The sequence below is a fragment of the Pseudophryne corroboree genome, chromosome 5 (assembly GCF_028390025.1).
Source record: "Pseudophryne corroboree isolate aPseCor3 chromosome 5, aPseCor3.hap2, whole genome shotgun sequence".
Classification (NCBI taxonomy): Eukaryota; Metazoa; Chordata; class Amphibia; order Anura; family Myobatrachidae; genus Pseudophryne; species Pseudophryne corroboree.
In genome coordinates this window covers 203,097,683-203,114,611 of record NC_086448.1, presented here as the reverse complement: position 1 = coordinate 203,114,611, position 16,929 = coordinate 203,097,683, and the positions used below count along the sequence as shown (strand labels likewise).

The following is a 16,929-nucleotide window of genomic DNA, read 5'->3' as shown; positions in this document are numbered from 1 at the left end:
CATAGAGGTAGGAAGGCCCTGCTCGCAAGCTTACAATCTATTATAAGAACGTTTCCTATCACTATCATATCACAGAGGTATGAGACATTTATGGGTTAATTCAGTTAACCTCAGATTACTTGTGGCCGCAATTACAGTAGTTCCGGAGTCTCATTCCAGCGTTGCGGGGGTTTCTACACCATTGCAATGGCAAGTAGCCACCCTCGCAAGCGGAGGTGAGTTCATTGAATTGACCCCTAACTGTGATTAATATGTCTTAATTGCGTTTATCTTTATTTTTTTAACTTATTTTGCCTGTACACTTTAATCTTACGTTCCTAGATATATAAACCTGAACACAGATAATTTGATGTCAATAAATATTCCAGTGTGTCTTTAGTCCCCAAGCCTCATACATTTTCTTTTGCAAAACTCTTCATTGTGGCTACAAATGTAGTTTTTGCAGGGACCAGTCATCAAAAAAATGGCTGAAGAATATTTTTATAGGGGACACAGTTAATTTCCCGAACGACGGGATCCCGGCTGTCGAAATACCGACACCAGAATCCCAACAGCAGGGAAAATGCCGGCGGTCGACATCCCCGACCGACGCCTGGCATTCCTACTCGTCTGGTGGTCCATGTCAACACCCGAGGGGAAATATAATAGTGTGGAGAGCGAAGCTCGCCACTGATCCTGCAAGCGGATTCACTGCGCTCTAAGTCAGGATTCCGACGTCCGTCTCCTGACCGCCGGGATCCCGAAATTCGGGATTTCATACCGAATCCTTTTATAATGTACTTTAACATATATTTAATAAATACTTAAATCATTATTATTATTATTAAATTTTTTTTTTTTTTTTGCTAAATCAACATATTTTGCATCTATTCATCTACATGTCCCAAATCTAGCTGAGGATGCCAAGTTGTATCACTAAAACACGTTTTATTTAAAATGTTAGATTATATTTAATTTTAATTTAACTTTGTAATAGAATTTGTTATAAACTGATATTGAACTCTTATTTAGGTGGTATAGTTGTACTTTATATTTAAATGTCTGTTGAAATTATGTATACAATAAGCATTCAACATTTGAGCAGATCTCAGTTGATGGCTGTTGGAATGGTGACAACTACAGCAGGCAAAAAATGTATGTGTTTAAAACAACTTGTTTTATTTTTTCATTAATGCCACTTTTGATACAACACTACTACCTGTTTTATGTTGTTAAAGAAACAAACAAAAACTCTGATGCAACCCAACTACAAGGTACACTTCTACACGTGAGGAAGCAGCCAATCAGTTCTCGAAGGGACCAGTGACATGACTGAGCCTCATCGCTGGCACTTGAATACATCAGACTACATTTTCTTATTGGTTTAGCATTAGTCCATTGTGTGTAGACAAAGAGTGCAATAAATCTTCAGTAGAGTGCGATCACATAAATAACATGGACATGGTTGTACATTGCTGACTTTAGAGCTGGGGTCATGTGTTTGATTCCAACAAGGGCCATAAAGGAATGTTCAGTCATGTTAACTTGGGGTTACTCAGGGTGATTTGGTTTCCTCCCACAAAAACACAGGGATTCCTCCAACAAGAACACATTGGTAAGGTAATTGGCTTCTTCTTAGAAAAATGGGCCCATAAGTTGTGTGTGAGGTAAGGAATTTATACTGTAAACGTTTCGTACAGTGCTGTGTAATAAGATTGATGCTACATAAATAGCAATGGAACACTATTGCAGGTAAGCAGGGAGTACTGTAAATTGTTATGCCAGACCTGACCTAGAAGAACAGATACCTCCTCACTGGCATCTGGCTGGCACACAGCCTTTGCACATGACTACATTGCTTTCATATTTTACATATTCACTTCATAGGCCATCTGCCTATATTGAAAACCTGGGTTTTAAAAATCATAAATGCTTAGTCCTATGACTAGTTTAAGCACTGTTTATCCTGTAATGCCAATAAAATGCTATACATACACCATAAAGTCAGTAATGTGTAGAGCATGGCGAGTTTGTTGTAGACAGTTACAGGGCTTTCTGTCTGCTCATGTCATTCATTGTTAGAACACCATATAACTTTCAGGGGAGAAATACCGTTATGGATTTTCCAGATCCGAAATACTCCAAAATATAGGCAGACTATCAATGCATTAAGTGTCCTTAAAGATTTAGTTTTTGGCAATGGGTTAAAGTGTAGTTAATTCTGTCTAGACTAAGATGTAAGGTACCGTGATTAGGTAGACACAGAGCTGTTTCATTTCTGCACGAGGAAGATGGAGGGCTCTGCATTGCAGAGCATTGTTTTGGCTCTGTTTCCACATCGGAATTCTAGTACTACGACGCGACAAGTACTGTAGTACTAAGCTGGCGAGATTGGAGCTACAGTGGTCATTTTTTCTGTATATTATCTTATTAACATTGGGTAATGCAAAGCTTTGGTTGTACACCAGAAAGGGCTGCTGGGCACTATAGTGTGTGCTTAGAATATATACAATCTTTTATAGGGTAAACAAAATTAACTTACCTTTTGGTTTGGTAGAACTTTTATCAAGCTTTTTTTTTTTTTATTTATCAAAACTTTATACAGGTTGAGTATCCCTTATCCAAAATGCTTGGGACCAGAGGAATTTTGCATATTGGATTTTTCCGTATTTTGGAATAATTGCATTCCATAATGAGATATCATGGTGATGGGACCTAAGTCTAAGCACAGAATGTATTTATGTTTCATATACACCTTATACACACAGCGTGAAGGTAATTTTAGCCAATATTTTTTATAACTTTGTGCATTAAACAAAGTGTGTGTACATTCACACAATTCATTTATGTTTCATATACACCTTATACACACAGCCTGAAGGTCATTTAATACAATATTTTTAAAACTCTGTGTATTAAACAAAGTTTGTGTACATTGAGCCACAGAAAACAAAGGTTTCACTATCTCAGTCTCACTCAAAAAAAGTCCGTATTTCGGAATATTCCGTATCTCGGAATATTTGGATATGGGATACTCAACCTGTATTTATTGCATAAATATACTTTATTTATACAATTTATTTATAAGTGGTGATGGTTTGATGATCCAGGTGTATGTATGTGTATGGTTCCACCGGGGTATACTCACGGTCGGGATGGTGGCTGTCAGGATTCCGGCATCAGTCTCTTGGCACTTTCGGAGTTCCAGAGTCGGGTTTCTGAAGGATGTTGGGATTCCGGTGTCGGGGTTTCGACAGCTGGCATTCTGACTGCAGCCCATGTGGATATATGTATTCCTGTACACAGATAGGTAGGTTCACACCTCGGTATTCAGTTAGACTGTATTATGTGTGCATTGCTCACTCTTCATGTGCATGTGGAGCAGAGCTGCACATTCCGTCCCAAATGACTGTGTACCGTAGGCTTCCCTGTGTTCTTTTAGTACATGAGACTGCCTTTATTTTGTGTCAGATTTATGGATTTGTCATTTACAATACATTGGTGCAATTGCAACAGTGGCCAAACTGTATGTACATTTATCTTATGCAATGAAATGTAGATGTTAATGTTATTTCCAAGGGAATCTTACATTTTTTATTATTTGTTTTTTTGTGAAAAATCCTGCATTGTGGACAGTGCCATTAAGATTCCAGTTTCCAAATCTTGAAACTCATTCTGATTTAGACATGCCTAATGTAATTTATTTTTTTGTACTTAATGAATTCCCCTGTGTGTGTATTGCTCGGTTTGCCATGTTTTTAAATGACACGTAGCAGTTCCTTAGCATAGCAACCTGTCATGGCGCTCCTCAGTCCGCCTGTAAATGACCCCTATGTACATTACAGCTTTTCCTCTACTTCTAAGCCTAGCATTGTTTCCTTCCAGCTGTGACTCCCTGGATGGCCAGTGCTTCCTACAACAGGCGCTGTGGCTTGAGTACAGTAAGCTCACTATTTGTGTTCCCTAACTATTAATACCAGATGTAGTAGCTATAAAATTCTTATTCGGTATGGTGAGATGCTTCAGTGGGATAGCCATCACTGGCATTGTCTGTAATAGTGGATTTAGGACAAATAGATGGGTTTTGTACAGTGGTTCTGTTCACGCTGAGTGGCCAAGTTTCTGAGCATGAGCTGATAACACACCGGACTGCTCACACAGTCATGTTTCCCGAGAGAGGATTCAACTATTTGGTTGGAGTTGCAGTCGGTGTAAGAAATGCTGCATTGCTTGGATACCACTCAGAAACATGCTGCTTTTTATTTCCTACATGAAAACAAGAGGGCCGCTGCTTTAAGTATGTGGTTCTAGTTGACTGGCAGCAATTTTGTGGTTTTGGAGGCCGCCTTTGTGAATGCAAGTAATAATTGCTTTCATTTCTTGGAATCATCTGTACTTCTGGGGATAGTCAGGTTTCAAAGCTGTTTTGCCTATACTGGAGTTCATGTATTTATTTACTTGTGTGTGTAGGTAATGTATGTGTATACACATTTATGTTTGCACAGTATATGTGGTATACATTTGTTTGTATATGTGCATACATTTATGCATGTATGTGTGTGTATATAAGGGGTTCGTTCAATTAGCCGCAATTTTATCGCAGCAAGAGACGCACTTTACAGAAGTTGAGACAAGCTCAATACTGTTCACAGCCCTATGGTCTACGGGCACTTTTGAGCGAGTTTGGCCCACGTGGGGTGTGAGATGTGGTGCCGTTTCCCACTTTGAAATGCAATGGCAACTCACACCCTTCGCATCTAATTGGATTGACCCCATAGAATATGCAGAGCTAAATGCAAGTAAGAAGTGAGGTTGGCTCTTGCGATTTTTAGTACTGTGTGTGCTCTACAGCCCAAGCCTCTGCTAGTGTAGCTAAGCTGTACACCGATCAGTAACCTCTTCATTTGTGGCTGGTGATGTGACACTGGGTGTTATGGGGACAGTCACGTGTAAGCTAGACAAGACTGTCAGCGGAATGATTGCCTATACAGGTGTAATTGTAATTAACTTGCATCAGCACTACCCTGTCTGTGCTGAGCCTAACTATGCCTCACTACTACCCTCACAGTTCTAAAGAGATTTGCTAGAGAGTGCCTCTCTGTCTGTGCTGGGCCTAACTATGCCTCACTCAGGGCCAGCGACAGGGGTGTACAAAGGGGACAACTGTACCGGGCCTCAAAGATCAGAGGGGCTCCAAGTATATGCTGATAAGTATCCGGCAGGGACGTGAGTCGAGTGACAGGAGTCTCTTACACAGTGACTGTGCGGAGCGAGTGTGCATCCGCTCTTCTGGGTTCTGCTCTGTTGCAGGCAGTTACGGGACATGGCAGCAGCTCCGCTGGCCAGGATTCCCGTGCCCTGAATTGGCCTCTTCTGGTAGGGTCTGCTGTGTGGTGTTCTAGTCTGGGGAGTGCAACACAGGTGAGTCTCTCCCCAGGGTAAAAGTGGCTTGGTGAGGGGGTACAGGGCTCTGGGATGGGCTGGTGGAGCTGGGAATGGAGCATGGAGTCATTGGGAAGAGACAGACTGTGGAGTTTATGGGAGAGAGGGAGATGCAGACTGTGGTGTGTAGGGGGGAGGAAGGAGAGATATATACATATTTATATATTTGTAGAAATATATATATTTTTAACAGCTTCTTATATAGTGCAAATTCTGTTGCGCTTTAATAAATAAATACACACACATAAATATATATATATCTCATCTGAGGGGGCCCCAGAGATATCACCGTATGGGGCCCCAAGATTTCTGTTGTTGGCCCTGGCCTCACTACTACCCTCACAGTTCTACAGAGATTTACTAGAGAGCACTGCTCTGTCTGTGCTGGGCCTAACTATGCCTTACTACTACCCGCACACAGTTCTACAGAGATTTGCTAGGGAGCACTGCTCTGTCTGTGCTGGGCCTAACTGTGCCTCACTACTACCCGCACACAGTTCTACAGAGATTTGCTAGGGAGCACTGCTCTGTCTGTGCTTGGCCTAACTATGCCTCACTACTACACTCACACAGTTCTACAGAGATTTGCTAGGGAGCACTGCTCTGTCTGTGCTGGGCCTAACTGTGCCTCACTACTACCCGCACACAGTTCTACAGAGATTTGCTAGGGAGCACTGCTCTGTCTGTGCTGGGCCTAACTATGCCTCACTACTACCCGCACACAGTTCCTGAGATTTGCTAGAGAGAACTATCTAGTGACCTAGTCAGTGCTAATATGCAACTGTAGCCTGTCAATTCAATCAATAGTCAATAAATTATTGGTGCGGGATTCAGTTCTTTGTGAAGTTGGAGAAATGTTGTGATGTGCCATGGGAATGGTGTGTGAATGTCGATAACCGTCGTACAGCATCACCTCGTTTTTCGCCTCGTGCCCCACATACTGATGCGCAGGAAGATGTCGGGCTACTGTATTTATGGGTGCTGCACATAGCACTCTATACGTATGTTTTCTGATGTGACATAACATAGAATTGAATTGCCCCATTGTAATGATAGTTGTCTTAGTAATCATGCCTCTCATGCACCTGAGGTAGAACATTTGATGTGAATACGTAAGGATGTAGGAGATCATTTTCCCTAGATTAGGAGCTGTGGATAAAAGAAACACCTTTGGTTAAAGCAGACACTTTGGTGTGACTGTCCTTTTATTTCAATAATTGACACAAACCCAGATGTCTGTATTGGGTAAACTTTTGTTATCTACACACTGAAACAGAGCAATATAAATATAATTTACCTTATCAAGGTATGCTGGGATTTTTAGTTCCACAACTCCTGGTGGCCTCAGGTCATCAGAGCCTGTTGTTTGGTATAAGCACACCTGACTGTGTTATCTTCTCCAATAAGTGCATTGTGATCTACAAATACTAGCATTCATTTCCCAGCTGTCTATATCCTCCTGACCACTAGATGTCACAATTACTACAGGAGCCTGAGAGGTTACTAAGGGCCTGGTGGAAATTCAACTATGTATCACTGCATTTAACATATCACTGTTTCCACATAATATATGCCAAAAAAAATCTGATACAGTGTGATATATAGAAGCAAGGAACAACTGGAATAATGAAATTTCAAAAAGAAGTCTTTTTAAAGGCTGGTTGTAACAATTCTGTTGGGTATTGTAAATGCCTCAGGTGCACTTGATACCGCCTTTACGTTCCTGGCGTTTGGTTATACTTTTTATGGAAAGATGGATTGAAGTTCAATTTAAGAATATTCGGTAATCCCTCTCAGGACATACTGTAACAGCTGGTATTTCTGTGCTGCAGCAAATCGATTCCATACAGCAGTCAGTAATACTCCTGACTGGCTTCTGATACGAAATTCCAAAGGGTACTCGGGGTGACGGGGCCAAAGAAAACCGCATCATCAGTGCAAATATGTAGCTTCATTTGTAGGGCTGGAAATAGAGCAGATTCAGTCCAGAAATGTATTAACATTTCACTAGTCCGTACTTAATCAGGTTATCCCTCTACATCTGATAGGGTCCTCACTGTGCGCATTTACAAAGCTCTTTCTGTCAAGCATTACACTTTGACGTAGGGGGAAACACTGTTTTTCTTAAAACAAGAACATGCTGTTTTTTTCTTAAATTCATTAACTCTGTTGACAAATTAAAGTTGGATTTGAGGATTTTCGGATTATCCTTTGTTTATATAGTTTACACAGTGACCATATTTCTGATTTGTAATTGCTTTTGACACTTCAAAAAAAGTATACATTACTGTGCTCCTGGCCTATTGCTGCTCTGCTTTCCAGCCATGTCTTTATATCATTAGACAGAATTGTTTGTATTTATTGTATAGATTATCTATGGAAAGATGTGCAGTAACCAAGGGCATTATAAAATGATAATAGAAATTTATAGCTGAAAAGTGCTTGGGGAAAAAATACAGTATTTTATTAACAACCGTACACAAATAATGAATTTTGTACACAAATTTTGAACACTTCGTACACAAATAATGAATTTACGTTAACTATGTTGGACTATACATTTAGGTTATATATTTTTTATGAAAAAATAAGTGCATTAAGTTATTATTTTTTAAATACAATTAGTATCATTGTGGTTTTTATTTTACTTTTGGGGTAAAACATGGTTGAACAATATGTTTGTGTTTTTTATTTTACTTATGTGTAATTTGTCTTGACTTTGTTCAACTGACTGACTTGATGACATTCCAGTAATATTTTGCCCATAATATACAGTGCTGCTTGAAAGTTTGTGAACCCTTCAGAATTTTCTATGTTTCTATTGAAATTTGGCCTAAAACTATCTCAGATTTTCACACAAGTCCTAAAAGTAAAGCAAGAGAACCAAATTAAACAAATGAGACAAACAAATAAGACAAACAAGTTAGACGTGCTCATTTTTTGATTGAGGAAAATTATCCAATATCACGTATCTGTGAGTGGCAAAAGTATGTGAACCTTTAGGTGAAGCTGATGTTTTGAAGGTGAAATTAGAGTCAGGTATTTTCAGTCTATGGGATGACAGTCAGGTGTGAGTGGACACAGTACATGGTTGTGGAATTGTATCATGCCACAAACAAAGGAGGTTACTGAGGACCCCAGAAGAGGAGTTGTTGATGCTCATCAGGCTGAAAAAGGTTTTACTCAACCAATCAACAGGACTCCAGGACTCCACCAATCAACAGTCAGACAGATTATATAAAATGGAGGAAATTCCAGACCATTATTGCCCTCCCCAGGAGTGATTGACCAACAAAGATAACACCAAGAGCAAGGCATCTAATAGTTTGCAAAGTCACAAAGGAATCCATCGTAACTTCTAAGCAACTGAAGGCCTTTCTCACATTAGCTAATGTTATTGTTCATGAGTCCACCATCAGGAGGACACTGAACAACAATGGTGTGCATGGCTGAGAAAGCAGCTGCTCTCCAGAAAGCATTGCTGCCCATCTGCAGTTTTCTAAAGATCACCTAGACAAGCCGGAAGGCTATTGGAACAATATATAAGTGTTATGTTTGGAGAAGGGAGAACACTGCATTCCAGCACAAAAACCAAATACCATCTGTGAAACACCGTGGTGGTGTTATCATGGTTTGTGCCTGTTTTGCTGCATGCGACAAAGGACAACTAGCCATCATTGATGGGACAATGAATTCTGATCTATACCAGAATATGCCTAAACAAAATGTCAGGACATCTGTACATGAGCTGCATCTCAACAGAATGTGGGTCATGCAGCAAGAGAACGACCCAAAGCAAACAACTCATTTGACCAAAGAATGGTTAAAGAAGAATAAATCTAAAGTTTTGGAAGTGCCAAGTCAAAATTCTGACCTTAATCAAATCGAAATATATTGTGGAAGGACCTGAAGCAAGCCGTTCATGGGAGGAAAACCACCAACATAACAGAGTTGAAGCTGTTTTGGAATGGGGTTTAATTCCTCCTAACTGATGTTCAGGACTAATCAACAATTACCAGAAAAGTTTACAAGCAGTTATTGCTGCACAAGGTGGTCATACCAGATACTGAAAGCAAAGTTTCACATACTTTTGACACCCACAGATATGTGATATTGGATCATTTTTCTCAATATAAAAATTAGCACGTCTAAAAAAATTTGTGTCATTTGTTTGATTTGGTTCTGTTTATATAGTTTTAGGTTTTGTATGACAATCTGTGGTAGTTTTAAGCCAAATTTCAGCAGAAATCTAGAAAATTCTGAAGGGTTCACAAACTTTCAAGCACCACTGTATGTGGAAAATCTGACAAGTATGCATTTGTCCTATATGCACAGTGACATGTAAGGACAGTGATCCATAGAGATTACTGATCTATTTTTTTGATGAGTCTACAACATCTGAGTGCAATTTGTATACATGTAGGATATTTCTTTCCATTATTTTATTTGCTGAATGGATTTACATATTTTAACAATACAACAGTTTTCATAAATGTCCTTAAATGCTGTCCTGTATGTTCATTAACCTTCGGCTCCTCCAGGTTTCATTTCATTGGGACTAAAGGACAAACTGGTCGGGATGAAAAATCACAGCTTCCAAATTATTATTGTGCAATGTTCTCACAATTTTGTAGTGGAAATCCGTGTGTTACCTAAAGTTTTTTCTTTATTCCCTTTTTCTCTTATGTCCTAGAGGATGCTGGGGTCCACATTAGTACCATGGGGTATAGACGGGTCCACTAGGAGCCACTGGCACTTTAAGAGTATGAGAGAGTGGGCTGACTCCTTCCTCTATGCCCCTCCTATCAGACTCAGTTTAAAAAATGTACCCGGAGAAGCAGATCATAGCTAGGGGAGCTCCATAGGAGTTCTTTTAGTTTTATTATTTAATTTAGAGTTTAGGCACAGGGAGACTGCTGGCAACAGCCTCCCCACTTCAAGGGACTAAAGGGGGGGGGGAGTAGTTTCCGCCCTGCGGGGTCTGAGCCATTATCACCACTGACAGGGCATTGAGCTCCTGAGGGTGTCGAACGTTCGCTGCCACAGGGGATCGCTCACCCCAGCAGCATGCCGCCACCCCCTTACAGAGCCAGAAGATCAGTGGCGAGTTAGTCACCGCTCCCCCCTGGCAAGCAGGGAGTTGGTGTGAAGATGGCGGCAACAGGGTAGGGAGCGCAGTACTAACTGTGCTCCTGGGCTCAGCGGTACATGGTGCGGCGCTGTGAGTGGCGCCCTGAGCCAGCACCTACACTGTCCAGCAAGCCTGTCAGGGTCCCAGGATCGCTGCCAGCACATTTCCTCAGGCCAGTATAAACTACAGAAGCAGTGCCATGAAAGGGGGCGGAGCTTCTCCTCAGAGCGGACCCAGCAGCGTTCAGCGCCATTTTCCTGCCTGCAGAAGCGCTGACAGGGAGAGCTGTCCCTCCAAATCAACTCCAGCTATCTTGTACGGTACCAGGGGGTTGTAGAAGGGGGGAGTGTGTATATCTGTACTGTGCAACCTATTAAGGTGCACAGTAAGCACTGGGTAAGGGTTTCCCTATATCTTGAAGCGCTGTGTGTGGGTTGGCTCCAATCTCTGTGTCTCTCTTGGCATTCTTAGGGGGGAAACTCTGTCTGCCCCTTCCCTGTGTGTGTGTGTGTGTGGTGTCTGTGGTCTCCATAAAACTATGTCCAGGGACTTTGTGTCATATGCTGCAGAGGATAATTCTTCTCAGGATGATCCCATTCCATGTAATCATGATTGCACTGTGTTAGCGCAGGTCCCTGTAAGGAAGCCTGAGTGGTTAGTCTCTCTTAAAAGTATGATTTCTCAGATTTCTACTAGGGTTGCACAAAATGAGATTGCAGCTCGGGTTTTACAGAACTCTATGGCAGTTTAGTCCGGTTCTGTTCCCTCAGGGCCCTCTAACGTACTCTCTAAAAAACGTGCTCTTGCCCAGATTATGCAAGATGACACGGATATCGATTCTGACACTGCAGACTGTGATGGGGATGTGCTGCGGGGGGCGACATCTCTTGCAAAAGGGGTGCAGTTGATGATTGAGGCCATTAGAGATGTGTTGAATATTGCTGATACAACACCTGAGCAGGTTGAGGAGGCTTACTTCACTGACAATAAGAAAGCCTCGATAACCTTCCCTGCGTCTAAGGAATTAAACGCTATATATGAGAAATCCTGGGAAAACATGGAGAAAAAATTTAATATTCCTAGAAAGTTTCTGGTTCTTTTTCCTGAGGAGGATAGGAAAAAATGGGAAAACCCACCCATAGTGGACACATCTGTTTCCAGACTCTCAAAAAAGGTGGTTTTGCCAGTTCCAGGATCTACCGCGTTAAAAGAGCCGGCTGATCGCAAAATTGACACTACGTTCAAATCCATATACACGGCTTCAGGGGCAATATTACGTCCTACTATTGCCTTTGCATGGATTTCTAAAGCTATAGTAAAGTGGTCAGGCACGTTACTTGAAGATTCGGATACAATGGATAAAAGTGAAGTTGAATTGTTTTTACGTAACATACAGGATTCTGCAGGATTTATGGTGGAATCCATGAAAGACCTGGGTTTGATGGCTGCAGGGATATCTTCCATGTCTGTCTCAGCTCGTAGGGGACTTTGGCTGCGCCAGTGGTCTGCCAACGCGGAATCCAGGAGGGGTGTGGAGTACCTACCCTACACAGGTTAAGCTCTCTTTGGGGAAGCGTTGGATGCGTGGATTTCCACAGCAACCGCGGGTAAGTCACCTTTTCCTCCCTCAGCTGCGCCTGCTACGAAGAAACCTTTTTCTTCAGCTCTGTCACAGTGCTTTCGGGCTGCCAAGACAAGAAAGGCCAAGCCGTCGAACACCTTTTTTAGAGGAGGTTGGGTAAAATCCAAGTAACCTGCTGCTGCTGCAGGTTCCCAGGAACAGAAGCCTGCTTCAGGTACAGCAAAGTCCTCAGCATGATGGTGGACCGCGCGGCCTGGAGGTAGGGCCGGTGGGGGCTAGGCTCAGACGTTTCAGCCACGTCTGGGTGTCGTCCAGCCTGGACCCCTCGGTGCAGGATATTGTGTCCCAGGGGTACAGCTGGGGTTTCAAGATCTCCCACCTCACCGAATCTTCAAATCAGGCTTGCCAGTTTTGCTGGCAAAAAAGGAAAATTGCAGAAGACTCTTGTGTGGGTGCACTCTTGTTAGTTATGTAGTATTCTAGCTAAGTATAAAATTCATTTTTATTAGATATTCATTTAAAATAAATCCACACTCTCATATTCCACCACCGTTTGTTACAAACACCAAAAACTGAGGGCCATTGTTTAGTTTTTTTATATATATTTTGGTTTACATAGGTTTTTCTAAAATTATTGGAAAAATTGTAAATGTTCTGGTTAGTCTATCAGTATTGACTATTAGGGAGATGTAGACACTAGGATTCTACACCCGACCCTCTCCAACCAGCACAAGCTAGGCTTGTTTTAATGGGACCTTGAAGGGTCAAGGAATTAGTGAGCGGACCGGTGTCACACATATATAACTCAGGTGAGCTACATGTGTGTAGAGTGAGACGGTGTTTGTGTATGATGCTTGGAGATTGTATATACCAAGCTTTTATGATATCCTAGAGATTGGGATATTGTAAATTTGTACAAAGTAGGATCCGGAGAAGGGTCGAAAGGAGGAGGGAGGGAAAGGAAAGGAATGAGAGGGGAAGGAGTGGAGAAAAATTGGAAAAACAGAGGAGAGAGAGAATGTGGTGATCCTGCTGTTGGTTTGCGGTCGAGATGGGTCACAAATTACAACACCGGGTATTCTCTGGGGGTCCCCCTCACAGGTACTGACCCAGCCCACCACCGTTTTGCTTCCAAGATCGGGCGAGATCGGGCTCTTTCGATGGGGTATGGTAGTAATTGGACACCAATTGTCAACTCACCAATGAGAGTGCACCTAATAAAGATTTAACGAAAGGCAAATGGCAGATCTACTGTCTATGTTAGGCACAGGATTGCCCTGTGGATCATAGATGAGAGTCTGCGGATATAGGAAGAAGTAAAGTTACACAGGATCAAAGGTAGGGCTAAGGCAGATATATATCCCAGTCTTTATGCAAATGCTGTCATCTGGTAGTATGTTACAGACACACCCTAGCCATTCTAAATAATGTCTCAAAATTTCTTATGAGTATACATTAATTGAAATGTGCAATATTGCAGTAGACTACATGTACTGCTGTTGGTTCACACCAATTTAAGATCCCTCCAAAGAAAAAAGGGAGGGAGAAAAGGGGAAGAGAAAGGGGGGGAAGATAAATTTTTTGGAAACAGATGTAAATTACACAGTACACCTTTCTTCATGAATAATAGCAAGCACACAGATAATGATGGATACACATGTGCACCACTGTTCTCATGTGCAAATAGATATCTCACATGTAAAGAATGTGCAGGGCTAATCAAATAATATATAGGTATTTAAATGTACAAGCCCACACCTATACAAGGTATAATAGTTATTATTGATATTACAAATGATGTGAGAATCGGATAAATCAAAGGGATACCGGTCCCTGCCCAGGTCCCTGGGTCAGTTAGAGGTTATCGGGGTCTGTATGATACTCCTAGTGTCCCTGGTCTCAGGATCAGTGGAGAAAGTTCCTGGTCCCAGATTAGGTGGAGGAAAACGCGTTTCACCCGTCCTGCGGGCTTGTTCACTTCCAGAGTGTTATTCTGAGTGACAGGTCTGGTTTAAATAACCATTTGGTCCAAAGCCAGCCAATCGCTTTAGTCTGTTAATTGATTAGATTGATTGATTTAAGGAAGGTGCGCTGTGATCAGCGGAAAAAAGGCCGTGCATCCGGTTGCTAAGCAACCTGGATGACTTTAATAACGTCTTCTAGGGGGAGAGAGTATGGTATAATATAACCATTGGGTCTAATCTTGTTGCCAATGGATTTGATTACCGTGCTGATGATGGTCCCAGTCCTCGGTCAGAATCCGTCCTGCCCTCTATTGTGTGGCACGCGTGTCGTTGCCATGACTCCCAGAGTGAGGGCGATACGTCACATCCGGTCACGGCGGGAGTGTCCACATCCCATCCGGCCGGAGCCCTGTGTTCTGTTGCTGGGCAACAGAACGCTGCGGTGGATCCTGTGTTCTGAGAGATAAAATAGCAAGTCACGTCAGGTGGGGCCTAGGCGTTAGGTTGCTAGGCAACCACCCGCTATTATCCAGTATCATTACTGTGCTGAGTATCCGGTTGCTTAGCAACAGATTTGCTGCAGTAGGTCCCGTGGTTCTCGGGAATAGGATTGGAGTCACGTCAGGTGGAGCCTGGATGTTAGGTTGCTAGGCAACCACCAGTTGTTTGACCAGTATCAATGGGGTGCTTGTTAATGGTTGCTGGTGCCCTGAATTGGGGAATTGCTGGTGACTTATAGAGTTCTAGGGTCTAGGTTAATACTTTAGGGTGAGCTGTGAAAGAGGTGAGTCGAGGTAGCCAGCTGTGTCTAATCATTGGTGCAGCTGTCAGTAGTGATGGGGTCTAATGTGGATGTCTGGTAGTGTGTAGGGTGAAAATATTTGGGTCGTGTAACTGTGCTGTGTGGTGGGTGGGGGACTGGTGATGACCTGGGAGGACAGTGTTGGGGTGAAAAGGTTCTAGTATATCGTGAATGAGATCAGAGATTAGGGGGGGGGGGAAAGGGGGGGGGCAGGGGAGGGGATGGAACATAGATGATAGCCTGGTTAGCTATTGATTGATAGCCTGCCCCCCCCCTTTCCCCCCCCCCTAATCTCTGATCTCATTCACGATACACTAGAACCTTTTCACCCCAACACTGTCCTCCCAGGTCATCACCAGTCCCCCACCCACCACACAGCACAGTTACACGACCCAAATATTTTCACCCTACACACTACCAGACATCCACATTAGACCCCATCACTACTGACAGCTGCACCAATGATTAGACACAGCTGGCTACCTCGACTCACCTCTTTCACAGCTCACCCTAAAGTATTAACCTAGACCCTAGAACTCTATAAGTCACCAGCAATTCCCCAATTCAGGGCACCAGCAACCAGTAACAAGCACCCCATTGATACTGGTCAAACAACTGGTGGTTGCCTAGCAACCTAACATCCAGGCTCCACCTGACGTGACTCCAATCCTATTCCCGAGAACCACGGGACCTACTGCAGCAAATCTGTTGCTAAGCAACCGGATACTCAGCACAGTAATGATACTGGATAATAGCGGGTGGTTGCCTAGCAACCTAACGCCTAGGCCCCACCTGACGTGACTTGCTATTTTATCTCTCAGAACACAGGATCCACCGCAGCGTTCTGTTGCCCAGCAACAGAACACAGGGCTCCGGCCGGATGGGACGTGGACGCTCCCGCCGTGACCGGATGTGACGTATCGCCCTCACTCTGGGAGTCATGGCAACGACACGCGTGCCACACAATAGAGGGCAGGACGGATTCTGACCGAGGACTGGGACCATCATCAGCACGGTAATCAAATCCATTGGCAACAAGATTAGACCCAATGGTTATATTATACCATACTCTCTCCCCCTAGAAGACGTTATTAAAGTCATCCAGGTTGCTTAGCAACCGGATGCACGGCCTTTTTTCCGCTGATCACAGCGCACCTTCCTTAAATCAATCAATCTAATCAATTAACAGACTAAAGCGATTGGCTGGCTTTGGACCAAACGGTTATTTAAACCAGACCTGTCACTCAGAATAACACTCTGGAAGTGAACAAGCCCGCAGGACGGGTGAAACGCGTTTTCCTCCACCTAATCTGGGACCAGGAACTTTCTCCACTGATCCTGAGACCAGGGACACTAGGAGTATCATACAGACCCCGATAACCTCTAACTGACCCAGGGACCTGGGCAGGGACCGGTATCCCTTTGATTTATCCGATTCTCACATCATTTGTAATATCAATAATAACTATTATACCTTGTATAGGTGTGGGCTTGTACATTTAAATACCTATATATTATTTGATTAGCCCTGCACATTCTTTACATGTGAGATATCTATTTGCACATGAGAACAGTGGTGCACATGTGTATCCATCATTATCTGTGTGCTTGCTATTATTCATGAAGAAAGGTGTACTGTGTAATTTACATCTGTTTCCAAAAAATTTATCTTCCCCCCCTTTCTCTTCCCCTTTTCTCCCTCCCTTTTTTCTTTGGAGGGATCTTAAATTGGTGTGAACCAACAGCAGTACATGTAGTCTACTGCAATATTGCACATTTCAATTAATGTATACTCATAAGAAATTTTGAGACATTATTTAGAATGGCTAGGGTGTGTCTGTAACATACTACCAGATGACAGCATTTGCATAAAGACTGGGATATATATCTGCCTTAGCCCTACCTTTGATCCTGTGTAACTTTACTTCTTCCTATATCCGCAGACTCTCATCTATGATCCACAGGGCAATCCTGTGCCTAACATAGACAGTAGATCTGCCATTTGCCTTTCGTTAAATCTTTATTAGGT

General features: G+C 42.7%; 1 protein-coding gene and 1 pseudogene across 4 annotated transcripts in view; one reads left to right on the top strand and one right to left on the bottom strand.

Annotated features, from left to right (window-relative positions):
- MPP7 (MAGUK p55 scaffold protein 7) overlaps positions 1-16,929 on the top strand; it is a 681,636-nt gene that overhangs the window by 184,736 nt on the left and 479,971 nt on the right. The window lies entirely within an intron of this gene.
- Positions 13,195-13,313, bottom strand: LOC134930547 (5S ribosomal RNA; annotated as a pseudogene).